Source organism: Aegilops tauschii, chromosome 4 (assembly GCF_002575655.3).
Source record: "Aegilops tauschii subsp. strangulata cultivar AL8/78 chromosome 4, Aet v6.0, whole genome shotgun sequence".
NCBI classification, from domain to species: Eukaryota; Viridiplantae; Streptophyta; class Magnoliopsida; order Poales; family Poaceae; genus Aegilops; species Aegilops tauschii.
The window spans coordinates 1,223,646-1,235,091 of NC_053038.3; positions in this window are offsets into that span (position 1 = coordinate 1,223,646).

Sequence of the window (11,446 nt, forward strand, 5' to 3'; positions counted from 1 at the left end):
TCCTACATATATAAGTTGTTGTAGGATTTTCAAATGGCGGCAAAGACAACTTCGAAACAAGAAACGAACAAAGGCATCTATCACTTGTTGATAATGCAATTTAAACAACTTTTCAGTTTCGCAAAAATAAAAAATCTACCATGATGGATCAAAACGGTTAAAAATGTATCAAACTATCAGATTTCTATAGGTAATTTGCTATCTGAGGTGCATATAGATGCATGGACTAAACTCGAAGCTTGAAATGGTGGAAATGATTTCGGAATATGTCGATGACGCTTAATTAATAAGTTTTTAGTTTTAAACAAAGTGAAAATCTATAGTGAAGGATCAAAAGGTAACAAAATTGGTGACGAAATTATATGATTACTAGTTATAAGTTGTTATACGAGATCCATATGGTCGAACATACTACTTCCGAAGCTTCAAAGGAAGAAATGCTCGTGGAATGTCTCAATGATGCTATTTAAGTAAGTTTTTGTTTAGCCAATAAAAAATCATCGGCAACAGATCAAAAGTTTATGTAAAGGTGATAAACATGAATAATTTATGTGGATAAGCTGTTCTATGACTTCCACATGGCCGTCGAGACGACTCTCGAAGAATGAAATGATGGAAATGCAATTATAATGTGTCTAATGTCCTATTTATATGATCTCGGAGTTTCAAAGGAGGAGAAAATTCAAATTAATAAATCAAAAGGTTATGAAAAACTGCTAAAAATTATGTGACTCCTACATATATAAGTTGTTGTAGGATTTTCAAATGGCGGCAAAGACAACTTCGAAACAATAAACGAACAAAGTCTTCTATCACTTGTTGATAATGCAATTTAAACAAGTTTTCAATTTCGCAAAAATAGAAAATCTACCATGATGGATAACTACGTTTAAAAATGTATCAAATTATCAGATTTCTATAGGTAATTTGCTATCTGAGGTGCATATAGATGCATGGACTACCCTCGAAGCATGAAATGGTGGAAACGATTTCAGAATATATCGATGACGCTCAATTAATAAGTTTTCAGTTTTGAACCAAGTGAAAATCTGTAGTCATGGATCAAAAGGTAACAAAATTGGTCACGAAATTATATGATTACTAGTTATAAGTTGTTATACGAGATCCATATGGTAGAACATACTACTTCCGAAGCTTGAAAGGAAGAAATGCTGGTGGAATGGCTGAATGATGCTATTTAAGTAAGTTTTTTGTTTAGCAAATAAAAAATCATCGGTAACGGATCAAAAGTTTATGCAAAGGTGCTAAACATGAATAATTTATGTGGATAAGTTGTTCTATGACTTCCACATGGCCGTCGAGACGACTCTCGAAGAATGAAATGATGGAAATGCAATTATAATGTGTCTAATATCCTATTTAAATGATTTCTGAGTTTTAAAGGAGGAGAAAATTCAAATTAATAAATCAAAAGGTTATGAAAAACTGCTAAAAATTATGTGACTCCTACATATATAAGTTGTTTTAGGATTTTCAAATGGCGTCAAAGACAACTTAGAAACAATAAATGAACAAAGGCTTCTATCACTTGTTGATAATGCAATTTAAACAAGTTTTCAGTTTTGCAAAAATAGAAAATCTACCATGATGTCTAAAAACGGTTAGAAATGTATCAAATTATCAGATTTCTATAGGTAATTTGCTATCTGAGGTGCATATAGATGCATGGACTACCCTCGAAGCATGAAATGGTGGAAACGATTTCGGAATATGTCGATGACGCTTAATTAATAAGTTTTTAGTTTTAAACAAGGTGAAAACCTATAGTGAAGGATCGAAAGGTAACAAAATTGGTCACGAAATTATATGATTACTAGTTATAAGTTGTTATACGAGATCCATATGGTCGAACATACTACTTCCGAAGCTTGAAAGGAAGAAATGCTCGTGGAATGGCTGAATGATGCTATTTAAGTAAGATTTTTGTTTAGCAAATAAACAATCATCGGTAACGGATCAAAAGTTTATGTAAAGGTGCTAAACATGAATAATTTATGTGGATAAGCTGTTCTATTACTTCCACATGGCCGTCGAGACGACTCTCGAAGAATGAAATGATGGAGATGCAATTATAATGTGTCTAATGTCCTATTTAAATGATTTCTGAGTTTTAAAGGAGGAGAAAATTCAAACTAATAAATCAAAAGGTTATGAAAAACTGCTAAAATTATGTGACTCCTACATATACAAGTTGTTTTAGGAGTTTCAAATGGCGGCAAAGACAACTTAGAAACAATAAACGAACAAAGGCTTCTATCACTTGTTGATAATGCAATTTAAACAAGTTTTCAGTTTCGCAAAAATAGAAAATCTACCATGATGGATCAAAACGGTTAAAAATGTATCAAACTATCAGATTTCTATAGGTAATTTGCTATCTGAGGTGCATATAGATGCATGGACCACCCTCGAAGCATGAAATGGTGGAAACGATTTCGGAATATGTCGACGACGCTTAATTAATAAGTTTGCAGTTTTGAACAAAGTGAAAATCTGTAGTCATGGATCAGAAGGTAACAAAATTGGTGATGAAATTATATGATTACTAGTTATAAGTTGTTATAAGAGATCCATATGGTCGAACATACTACTTCTGAAGCTTGAAAGGAAGAAATGCTGGTGGAATGTCTGAATGATGCTATTTAAGTAAGTTTTTTGTTTAGCGAATAAAAAATCATCGGTAACGGATCAGAAGTTTATGTAAAGGTGCTAAACATGAATAATTTATGTGGATAAGCTGTTCTATGACTTCCACATGGTCGTCAAGACGAATCTCGAAGAATGAAATGATGGAAATGCAATTATAATGTGTCTAATGTCCTATTTAAATGATTTCTGAGTTTTAAAGGAGGAGAAAATTCAAATTAATAAATCAAAAGGTTATGAAAAACTGCTAAAAATTATGTGACTCCTACATATATAAGTTGTTTTAGGATTTTCAAATGGCGTCAAAGACAACTTAGAAACAATAAACGAACAAAGGCTTCTATCACTTGTTGATAATGCAATTTAAACAAGTTTTCAGTTTCGCACTAATAGAAAATCTACCATGATGGATCAAAACGGTTAAAAATGTATCAAATTATCAGATTTCTATAGGTAATTTGCTATCTGAGGTGCATATAGATGCATGGACCACCCTCGAAGCATGAAATGGTGGAAACGATTTCGGAATATGTCGATGACGCTTAATTAATAAGTTTTCAGTTTTGAACAAAGTGAAAATCTGTAGTCATGGATCAAAAGGTAACAAAATTGGTGATGAAATTATATGATTACTAGTTATAAGTTGTTATAAGAGATCCATATGGTCGAACATACTACTTCTGAAGCTTGAAAGGAAGAAATGCTGGTGGAATGTCTGAATGATGCTATTTAAGTAAGTTATTTGTTTAGCGAATAAAAAATCATCGGTAACGGATCAGAAGTTTATGTAAAGGTGCTAAACATGAATAATTTATGTGGATAAGCTGTTCTATGACTTCCACATGGCCGTCGAGGCCACTCTCGAAGAATGAAATGATGGAATGGCAATTATAATGTGTCTAATGTCCTATTTAAATGATTTCTGAGTTTTAAAGGAGGAGAAAATTCAAATTAATAAATCAAAAGGTTATGAAAAACTGCTAAAAATTATGTGACTCCTACATATATAAGTTGTTGTAGGATTTTCAAATGGCGTCAAAGACAACTTCGAAACAAGAAACGAACAAAGGCTTCTATCACTTGTTGATAATGCAATTTAAACAAGTTTTCAGTTTCGCAAAAATAGAAAATCTACCATGATGGATAAAAACGGTTAAAAATGTATCAAATTATCAGATTTCTTTAGGTAATTTGCTATCTGAGGTGCATATAGATGCATGGACCACCCTAGAAGCATGAAATGGTGGAAACGATTTCGGAATATGTCGATGACGCTTAATTAATAAGTTTTCAGTTTTGAACAAAGTGAAAATCTGTAGTCATGGATCAAAAGGTAACAAAATTGGTGATGAAATTATATGATTACTAGTTATAAGTTGTTATACGAGATCCATATGGTAGAACATACTACTTCCGAAGCTTGAAAGGAAGAAATGCTGGTGGAATGGCTGAATGATGCTATTTAAGTAAGTTTTTTGTTTAGCAAATAAAAAATCATCGGTAACGGATCAAAAGTTTATGTAAAGGTGCTAAACATGAATAATTTATGTGGATAAGTTGTTCTATGACTTCCACATGGCCGTCGAGACGACTCTCGAAGAATGAAATGATGGAAATGCAATTATAATGTGTCTAATATCCTATTTAAATGATTTCTGAGTTTTAAAGGAGGAGAAAATTCAAATTAATAAATCAAAAGGTTATGAAAAACTGCTAAAAATTATGTGACTCCTACATATATAAGTTGTTTTAGGATTTTCAAATGGCGTCAAAGACAACTTAGAAACAATAAATGAACAAAGGCTTCTATCACTTGTTGATAATGCAATTTAAACAAGTTTTCAGTTTTGCAAAAATAGAAAATCTACCATGATGTCTAAAAACGGTTAGAAATGTATCAAATTATCAGATTTCTATAGGTAATTTGCTATCTGAGGTGCATATAGATGCATGGACTACCCTCGAAGCATGAAATGGTGGAAACGATTTCGGAATATGTCGATGACGCTTAATTAATAAGTTTTTAGTTTTAAACAAGGTGAAAACCTATAGTGAAGGATCGAAAGGTAACAAAATTGGTCACGAAATTATATGATTACTAGTTATAAGTTGTTATACGAGATCCATATGGTCGAACATACTACTTCCGAAGCTTGAAAGGAAGAAATGCTCGTGGAATGGCTGAATGATGCTATTTAAGTAAGTTTTTTGTTTAGCAAATAAACAATCATCGGTAACGGATCAAAAGTTTATGTAAAGGTGCTAAACATGAATAATTTATGTGGATAAGCTGTTCTATTACTTCCACATGGCCGTCGAGACGACTCTCGAAGAATGAAATGATGGAGATGCAATTATAATGTGTCTAATGTCCTATTTAAATGATTTCTGAGTTTTAAAGGAGGAGAAAATTCAAACTAATAAATCAAAAGGTTATGAAAAACTGCTAAAATTATGTGACTCCTACATATACAAGTTGTTTTAGGAGTTTCAAATGGCGGCAAAGACAACTTAGAAACAATAAACGAACAAAGGCTTCTATCACTTGTTGATAATGCAATTTAAACAAGTTTTCAGTTTCGCAAAAATAGAAAATCTACCATGATGGATCAAAACGGTTAAAAATGTATCAAACTATCAGATTTCTATAGGTAATTTGCTATCTGAGGTGCATATAGATGCATGGACCACCCTCGAAGCATGAAATGGTGGAAACGATTTCGGAATATGTCGACGACGCTTAATTAATAAGTTTGCAGTTTTGAACAAAGTGAAAATCTGTAGTCATGGATCAGAAGGTAACAAAATTGGTGATGAAATTATATGATTACTAGTTATAAGTTGTTATAAGAGATCCATATGGTCGAACATACTACTTCTGAAGCTTGAAAGGAAGAAATGCTGGTGGAATGTCTGAATGATGCTATTTAAGTAAGTTTTTTGTTTAGCGAATAAAAAATCATCGGTAACGGATCAGAAGTTTATGTAAAGGTGCTAAACATGAATAATTTATGTGGATAAGCTGTTCTATGACTTCCACATGGTCGTCAAGACGAATCTCGAAGAATGAAATGATGGAAATGCAATTATAATGTGTCTAATGTCCTATTTAAATGATTTCTGAGTTTTAAAGGAGGAGAAAATTCAAATTAATAAATCAAAAGGTTATGAAAAACTGCTAAAAATTATGTGACTCCTACATATATAAGTTGTTTTAGGATTTTCAAATGGCGTCAAAGACAACTTAGAAACAATAAACGAACAAAGGCTTCTATCACTTGTTGATAATGCAATTTAAACAAGTTTTCAGTTTCGCACTAATAGAAAATCTACCATGATGGATCAAAACGGTTAAAAATGTATCAAATTATCAGATTTCTATAGGTAATTTGCTATCTGAGGTGCATATAGATGCATGGACCACCCTCGAAGCATGAAATGGTGGAAACGATTTCGGAATATGTCGATGACGCTTAATTAATAAGTTTTCAGTTTTGAACAAAGTGAAAATCTGTAGTCATGGATCAAAAGGTAACAAAATTGGTGATGAAATTATATGATTACTAGTTATAAGTTGTTATAAGAGATCCATATGGTCGAACATACTACTTCTGAAGCTTGAAAGGAAGAAATGCTGGTGGAATGTCTGAATGATGCTATTTAAGTAAGTTATTTGTTTAGCGAATAAAAAATCATCGGTAACGGATCAGAAGTTTATGTAAAGGTGCTAAACATGAATAATTTATGTGGATAAGCTGTTCTATGACTTCCACATGGCCGTCGAGGCCACTCTCGAAGAATGAAATGATGGAATGGCAATTATAATGTGTCTAATGTCCTATTTAAATGATTTCTGAGTTTTAAAGGAGGAGAAAATTCAAATTAATAAATCAAAAGGTTATGAAAAACTGCTAAAAATTATGTGACTCCTACATATATAAGTTGTTGTAGGATTTTCAAATGGCGTCAAAGACAACTTCGAAACAAGAAACGAACAAAGGCTTCTATCACTTGTTGATAATGCAATTTAAACAAGTTTTCAGTTTCGCAAAAATAGAAAATCTACCATGATGGATAAAAACGGTTAAAAATGTATCAAATTATCAGATTTCTTTAGGTAATTTGCTATCTGAGGTGCATATAGATGCATGGACCACCCTAGAAGCATGAAATGGTGGAAACGATTTCGGAATATGTCGATGACGCTTAATTAATAAGTTTTCAGTTTTGAACAAAGTGAAAATCTGTAGTCATGGATCAAAAGGTAACAAAATTGGTGATGAAATTATATGATTACTAGTTATAAGTTGTTATAAGAGATCCATATGGTCGAACATACTACTTCTTAAGCTTGAAAGGAAGAAATGCTGGTGGAATGTCTGAATGATGCTATTTAGGTAAGTTTTTTGTTTAGCGAATAAAAAATCATCGGTAACGGATCAGAAGTTTATGTAAAGGTGCTAAACATGAATAATTTATGTGGATAAGCTGTTCTATGACTTCCACATGGTCGTCAAGACGAATCTCGAAGAATGAAATGATGGAAATGCAATTATAATGTGTCTAATGTCCTATTTAAATGATTTCTGAGTTTTAAAGGAGGAGAAAATTCAAATTAATAAATCAAAAGGTTATGAAAAACTGCTAAAAATTATGTGACTCCTACATATATAAGTTGTTTTAGGATTTTCAAATGGCGTCAAAGACAACTTAGAAACAATAAACGAACAAAGGCTTCTATCACTTGTTGATAATGCAATTTAAACAAGTTTTCAGTTTCGCAAAAATAGAAAATCTACCATGATGGATCAAAACGGTTAAAAATGTATCAAATTATCAGATTTCTATAGGTAATTTGCTATCTGAGGTGCATATAGATGCATGGACCACCCTCGAAGCATGAAATGGTGGAAACGATTTCGGAATATGTCGATGACGCTTAATTAATAAGTTTTCAGTTTTGAACAAAGTGAAAATCTGTAGTCATGGATCAAAAGGTAACAAAATTGGTGATGAAATTATATGATTACTAGTTATAAGTTGTTATAAGAGATCCATATGGTCGAACATACTACTTCTGAAGCTTGAAAGGAAGAAATGCTGGTGGAATGTCTGAATGATGCTATTTAAGTAAGTTATTTGTTTAGCGAATAAAAAATCATCGGTAACGGATCAGAAGTTTATGTAAAGGTGCTAAACATGAATAATTTATGTGGATAAGCTGTTCTATGACTTCCACATGGCCGTCGAGGCCACTCTCGAAGAATGAAATGATGGAATGGCAATTATAATGTGTCTAATGTCCTATTTAAATGATTTCTGAGTTTTAAAGGAGGAGAAAATTCAAATTAATAAATCAAAAGGTTATGAAAAACTGCTAAAAATTATGTGACTCCTACATATATAAGTTGTTGTAGGATTTTCAAATGGCGTCAAAGACAACTTCGAAACAAGAAACGAACAAAGGCTTCTATCACTTGTTGATAATGCAATTTAAACAAGTTTTCAGTTTCGCAAAAATAGAAAATCTACCATGATGGATAAAAACGGTTAAAAATGTATCAAATTATCAGATTTCTTTAGGTAATTTGCTATCTGAGGTGCATATAGATGCATGGACCACCCTCGAAGCATGAAATGGTGGAAACGATTTCGGAATATGTCGATGACGCTTAATTAATAAGTTTTCAGTTTTGAACAAAGTGAAAATCTGTAGTCATGGATCAAAAGGTAACAAAATTGGTGATGAAATTATATGATTACTAGTTATAAGTTGTTATAAGAGATCCATATGGTCGAACATACTACTTCTTAAGCTTGAAAGGAAGAAATGCTGGTGGAATGTCTGAATGATGCTATTTAGGTAAGTTTTTTGTTTAGCGAATAAAAAATCATCGGTAACAGATCAGAAGTTTATGTAAAGGTGCTAAACATGAATAAATTATGTGGATAATCTGTTCTATGACTTCCACATGGCCGTCGAGACCACTCTCGAAGAATGAAATGATGGAATGGCAATTATAATGTGTCTAATGTCCTATTTAAATGATTTCAGAGTTTCAAAGGAGGAGAAAATTCAAAGTAATAAATCAAAAGGTTATGAAAAACTGCTAAAAATTATGTGACTCCTACATATATAAGTTGTTGTAGGATTTGCAAATGGCGGCAAAGACAACTTCGAAACAAGAAACGAACAAAGTCTTCTATCACTTGTTGATAATGCAATTTAAACAAGTTTTCAGTTTCGCAAAAATAGAAAATCTACCATGATGGATCAAAACGGTTAAAAATGTATCAAATTATCAGATTTCTTTAGGTAATTTGCTATTTGAGGTGCATATAGATGCATGGACTACCCTCGAAGCATGAAATGGTGGAAATGATTTCGGAATATGTCGATGATGCTTAATTAATAAGTTTTCAGTTTTGAACAAGGTGAAAATCTATAGTGATGGATCAAAAGGTAGCAAAATTGGTCATGAAATTATATGATTACTAGTTATAAGTTGTTATAAGAGGTCCATATGGTCGAACATACTACTTCCGAAGCTTGAAAGGAAAAAATGCTGGTGCAATGTCTGAATAATGCTATTTAAGTAAGTTTTTTGTTTAGCGAATAAAAAATCATCGGTAACAGATCAGAAGTTTATGTAAATGTGCTAAACATGAATAATTTATGTGGATAAGCTGTTCTATGACTTCCACATGGCCGTTGAGACCACTCTCGAAAAATGAAATGATGGAAAGGCAACCATATGTGTCTAATGTCCTATTTGAATTATTTTTGAGTTTCAAAGGAGGAGAAAATTCAAAGTAATAAATCAAAAGGTTATGAAAAACTGCTAAAAATTATGTGACTCCTACATATATAAGTTGTTGTAGGATTTTCAAATCGCGGCAAAGACAACTTCGAAACAAGAAACGAACAAAGGCTTCTATCACTTGTTGATAATGCAATTTAAACAAGTTTTCAATTTCGCAAAAATAAAAAATCTACCATGATGGATAAAAACGGTTAAAAATGTATCAAACTATCAGATTTTTATAGGTAATTTGCTATCTGAGGTGCATATAAATGCATGGACTAACCTCGAAGCTTGAAATGGTGGAAACGATTTCGGAATATGTCGATGACGCTTAATTAATAAGTTTTCAGTTTTAAACAAAGTGAAAATCTATAGTGAAGCATCAAAAGGTAACAAAATTGGTGACGAAATTATACGATTACTAGTTATAAGTTGTTATACAAGATCCATATGGTCGAACATACTACTTCCGAAGCTTGAAAGGAAGAAATGCTAGTGGAATGTCTGAATGATGCTATTTAAGTAAGTTTTTAGTTTAGCGAATAAAAAATCATCGGCAACAGATTAAAAGTTTTTGTAAAGGTTCTAAACATGAATAATTTATGTGGATAAGCTGTTCTATGACTTCCACATGGCCGTCGAGACGACTCTCGAAGAATAAAATGATGGAAAGGCAATTATAATGTGTCTAATGTCCTATTTAGATGATTTCTGAGTTTCAAAGGAGGAGAAAATTCAAAGTAATAAATCAAAAGGTTATGAAAAACTGCTAAAAATTATGTGACTCCCACATATATAAGTTGTTGTAGGATTTTCAAATGGCGGCAAAGACAACTTCGAAACAAGAAACGAACAAAGGCTTCTATCACTTGTTGATATTGCAATTTAACCAAGTTTTCAGTTTCACAAAAATAGAAAATCTACCATGATGGATCAAAACGGTTAAAAATGTATCAAACTATCAGATTTCAATAGGTAATTTGATATCTGAGGTGCATATAGATGCATGGACTACCCTCGAAGCATGAAATGGTGGAAAAGATTTCGGAATATGTCGATGACGCTTAATTAATAAGTTTTCAGTTTTAAACAAGGTGAAAATCTATAGTGAAGGATCGAAAGGTAACAAAATTGGTCACGAAATTATATGATTACTAGTTTTAAGTTGTTATACGAGATCCATATGGTAGAAGATACTACTTCCGAAGCTTGAAAGGAAGAAATGCTGGTGGAGTGGCTGAATGATGCTATTTATGTAAGTTTTTTGTTTAGCAAATAAAAAATCATCGGCAACAGATCAAAAGTTTATGTAAAGGTGCTAAACATGAATAATTTATGTGGATAAGCTGTTCTATGACTTCCACATGGCCGTCGAGACGACTCTCGAAGAATGAAATGATGGAAATGCAATTATAATGTGTCTAATGTCCTATTTAAATGATTTCTAAGTTTTAAAGGAGGAGAAAATTCAAATTAATAAATCAAAAGGTTATGAAAAACTGCTAAAAATTATGTTACTCCTACATATACAAGTTGTTTTAGGAGTTTCAAATGGCGGCAAAGACAACTTCGAAACAAGAAATGAACAAAGGCTTCTATCACTTGTTGATATTGCAATTTAAACAAGTTTTCAGTTTCGCAAAAATAGAAAATCTACGATGATGGTGTGACGCCCCCGATTTGACCGTACACTCATCATGCACGCAAATGTGTACGATCACGATCAGGGACTCACGGGAAGATATCACAACACAACTCTACAACATAAATAAGTCATACAAGCATTATAATACAAGCCAGGGGCCTCGAGGGCTCGAATACAAGTGCTCGATCATAGACGAGTCAGCGGAAGCAACAATATCTGAGTACAGACATAAGTTAAACAAGTATGCCTTAAGAAGGCTAGCACAAAAGTAGCAACGATCGAAAAGACAAGGCCTCCTGCCTGGGACCTCCTAACTACTCCTGGTCGT